Genomic DNA, 4,931 nt, shown 5'->3' on the forward strand with positions numbered 1-4,931 from the left:
TATGATGTATGAGATATAAATGAGGTGAGATGGTTGATAACAAAAAAATGCAAATTGAAGTTGAATCTATCCAAACTTGAAGCCCACCTATTGTAGAATTCAAACACTTAACCCTTCTTAAGTGTTACAAGACATACAATTGTGTAATACTTGTGATGTTGCTAAAGGAGGAAATTTTTAAACCTTTTAATATTCAACATATTTTCAAGGCCCATGAATATTGGGAAAAAAAATATTTCTTCAAACAAAGAGAGGACATGGAAGAGGAGGATTAGAAGGATTTGATCTAGTACTCCTTCCCGAAGGCTAAATGTAGTATTATGAAGGATGATTATAAACAATCTTCCCACTTTTGAATAGCTTGCTAAGAGTGGTATAAGTCCTTCATGGTGCATCTTATGTGGGAGGCATGAAGAGTCTGCTCGACACTTGTTTTGGGAGTGTGTGGAGGTCAAGGGCTTATGGACGTCATTATTTAGATGGGTGAAGGAAATGGGGCTATGGTTTGAAATAGATGTAAAGGGAGCCCTATTTGGAGACTTTGGTTCATTGCAAGAAGTAAAAGGACACTTGTGTAATTCAATTTATGCTATAGCTATTAGTTCTATATGACTCCATAGGAACCCTAATTTATTTGGAAGATGCTCTTGGTACGCCACCCTAAACTTTCAAGAGTGTAGATTAGGTGTTTTCATATCTCTCAAAGGTCTTAGTAGGTAGGCTTTTAATTATAGGCCCTATCATAAGTCTTTAAGGAAAGTTAATTGAGAGGTTCATTCCCTTGATCTCATATCATTCAAGATGCAAATATCATTTCTTTGATACCATACCACATCACAACAACAAAAAAGAAACTCAAAACCTAAACCTTACAATTGTATTTTTTAAATAGCAAATAAATTGTGTTGTTTTTAAGTCTTAAACTTTGTTTTATTTCACTCATTTATGTTGAAATTACAAAAAACACATTTTAATCAATAAATCAAACATTTTCAAGGCCAAATTAGCAAAGCCTAATTGGTAGCCCAATAGGTACCCAAAGATTTATACATGGAACTTGGGGAGTCCTCCATAATTTATGGGCTTTGTTGCTTTTTGATACTTTATGAGCTTTATACAAAACTTGACTTTTTCCCTATGCTCTTATTACATCTAATCCAAATTGAACCTCTTTATCTCTAAACGTTATTCTTATAGAATTTTGAGTCCATTGAGGAGTGGTGAGAAGCTACAATGCATAATAGTCGATACCCTGTGTACAAATGTTTTATGAGTAGAGGGTTCATGTGTGCTTTTGTAAGAGAGACACACATGCGCACACACATGCCCACACACAAACCATTTAATGCCACAAGGAAAACATAGGTGGTTCAACATGTAGAAAAAGTGAGCTAATATGATTAATCGTCCTAAAAAAGGCACCCTAAAGCGTCCATCAAGGTTATTAACATAGAGCACCTATTATACCCTCAAGGTTTCATTTTTGGAAAAGATTGATGAGTTGTCTACTTATGGCTTATGTATTCTAACTATTAAAACCTTATGGTAGAAGTGAATACAAACTCATCAAGATAGTCAACTTCAAACCTATTTTATATTAACGAGATTGATCCAAAGAACTCGAGGATGGAGTTCTCTTGAAAATTTACACCTTTTAAGAAACTTGCTTAATGGAAACTTATTCTCTTGGCTTAAAGCCATACAAGCACGTCCCGTCCATGCACATATGCACGCACGCACACACACACACACTCTCTCTCTCTCTCTCTCTCTCTCTCTCTCTCTCTCTCTCTCTCTCTCTCTCTCTCTCTCTCTCTTCCATGCATGAACTGAGTCTTATATGTGAGAACCATGCATCTAGAAAACAAGTGCTATGCATCTAGGTATATTAGAAGTCAAACATAGTACAAACATGCATAAGAAATACCTATCAATGCATTCATGTGCTAGAATAAGATCTCTATAGTCAAATATATACCCTCCCTTCCTTAATCTTTGTGCTAGAATAAACTCTCTAGAGTCAAAGATATCCCCTCCCTTCTTCAATATTTGGTCATAATTATGTTGGATTTAGGGTTGTAGAAATGCACACACCTAGCTTGGAGAAAGAGAAGCTTGATAGAGCACAATATAAAGTGTTTTGAGAGTTATCAAAGAAGAAATTTTATAAGACTTAAGTATGCGCTAAAGTGGATAGCCATATATACAAGGCTGGGGGGAAAAAATCTCTGAGCGAGGTAAAAGAGTGACTTGGTAGTCCTAAGTGTATTTAGACATATCACTATCAAAATATGGTAACAATTCCCTCTAGGAGTGATGAAGTGAGCAAGATTTGGCACACATATATAACGAAGTCCAACGCATAGTGGTCTAAGGTCTTTTCACAAAGGAGATTAAGCCTATATCTTTGTGAAAAGCTTCAAACTTCCACAAGCCAAAGTCTTTGTGAAAATATTTCCAAGGTTGTCATGTGTTGGCACATAGGCCAAGCTATTCTCTCCTACAAAGAGTCCCTTCCAAACGTAATGATGATGCACCTCAACATGCTAAGTACAAGCATGGAACAATATTTTTGTGCAACTACTAATGTGCACTAATTGTCAGTGAAGATAGTGGTGGTACATGGGTGTCCAGCACAGAAATCGGCCAAAAGACATCTAAGCCAAACAAACTCAGTTGTAGCTATGAAAGCTACCATGAACTTAACTTCACAACTAGAAGTGGCCATAGTGGATTTCTTCGTACTCAACCACAATATGCATGAGTTGCTAAGCATGAAGGAAAAATCACATGTGGATACATGTGTTGTAACATCTGGCCCAATCCAAATCCAAAAAAGCATGTAAATCTAGCAATAATTATCTCCCCCTGGGATAAAACAACCCAAGCTACTAAATGCCACTCAAATAATGAAAGGTATACTTCATTATCTACCAATGCCTAATGTTTGGGCTATGCATAAGCTTGCTCATCTATAATATGGCACACTAAATGTCAAGCCTAGTAATGCATACATAATTTAAAAATTCAATATCTTGTTGATAGAGAAAGACATCAAAGTAGTTTTCAAAGTCATGAAGGCTCAACTTCAAACTATCTCCATAGGAGGAGCTATAGGCTTGTAGTCCTCTCAAGGCGAAATCTTTGCCACAATTCTAGCCTTATAATGGTCAATAGTACCATCTAGATTGTGCTTTGACTTGTAAACCCACTTAGTACCAATTGCCTTTTTGCTAAAAGGCAAGTCACATAAAAACCAAGTACCATTTTTAACAATAGCATTTTCTTTGGAGTACATAGTGGCCATCTAATTTTTGGCATTTTGTGCAAGACATAGGCTCATATTCATCACATAGACTAGAAACAACCAATGCATAACAATTAGATACATAAGAGACAATGTGAGAGCTAGAAGGAGTATGATTAGACAAATGTACATCTAATTTACTTTCATAAAATGTATTGCACCTCCCATTTTAGGATAGTTATAGATAGTCTCTTATCAAGAAGTGCATCATTCACATCTACGTAAAAAATATACTAAACTCTAAATTCATGAGAGACCTATGATGGCTGAAAAACTATCTCATTTGGTGCTACATGTGATTGCCCACCACTAAAGATAAGCTACAAAGTTTTGTAGATATCGTGTGAGTGTACATTTGTCTCTTTATTGCATGAAAGTAAGGTTAAATAATATCTTCTACAAAGATAATATTTGACCAAAGTACGCTTAGTTTGTGATTGATATACTTGTAGCTTTTGCCTTCAGTACCATAACCAACAAAGATGCATTTTACACCCTTGTCATCTACTTTCTACATTGTTGCATTAATATTAATGCATAAGTCAACCAACCCAAAGCACACAAGTGAGCAATAGATAGTGCCACACCTCATACGGGGTAATAGACTACAATATATAAGCCACATACAAAATTGCCTCAAGCTAAAAGTTATGTGGCAAGGCCTGACTTTTAATTGTGCATCATGCTATCTTTATGAGAGATCTACTCTATCTCTTAGATAACCACTTTTTCATGGTATATATGGCACTATACATTAGTGTTTATTCTAGATTTAGATAAATATGCATTAAAATCCTTAGGCATCTTTTTCTCTCTCTCTCTCTCTCTCTCTCTCTCTCTCTCTCTGTGTGTGTGTGTGTGTGTGTGTGTGTGTGTGTGTGCGCGTGCGCGTGCGCGTGCGGGCGTGCGTGCGTGCGTGCGTGTGTGTGTATGTGTGTGTGTGTGTGTGTGGAAGAGTGTCCACTTTAGATCCTAAGACAAATTTTTTGCCATACATATAAATTGTTTGAAGCACAAAAAATGCTTCAAACTTAGCTTTCAAAGGATATGCCCATGCATGCCCGAAATAATATCAATAAAAATGATGTAGTATAAGTTGTTGCCAAAAGATGGCATATAATTTAGACCATAAATATCACTATGTATAAACTGTAATTTGCTAATAGCTCTCACTAAACAACTCCCCCTGAACCATCTTTTGGAAAGGAAGCACACTATATTTTACCCAATACATAGGCCTTGAAGGAGGCAATGAAGGCCCCATATCTAATTTTTACATGTACAAAAAACTAGCAAATTTTAGATGACCAAAATGTGCATCCAAAGTTTTGCTTCTAAAATGGCCTACAAATCTACAACTGCATGTTCCATGTCTTCCAAACATTTACTACAATTATTGAGCTTGTACAACCCATAACATAGTAAATTAAATGCAATAATTGTATCACCTCATGAGAGACCATGAATTATATCTATCATTACAAAGCTTAACAATTAGCCAATTTTGCCAACTTGAAAATTTGACATCAAATTCTTCTTGATCTTCGTTGGCACTTACAAAGCATCTATGAGTGTGAAAATACTACCATTAGTAGTATTCAAGACAACTTTGCCCAACTCCTTT

Source organism: Lygodium microphyllum, chromosome 17 (genome assembly GCF_053477565.2).
Source record: "Lygodium microphyllum isolate KBCC chromosome 17, Lygodium_microphyllum_v1.1.10, whole genome shotgun sequence".
NCBI classification, from domain to species: domain Eukaryota; kingdom Viridiplantae; phylum Streptophyta; class Polypodiopsida; order Schizaeales; family Lygodiaceae; genus Lygodium; species Lygodium microphyllum.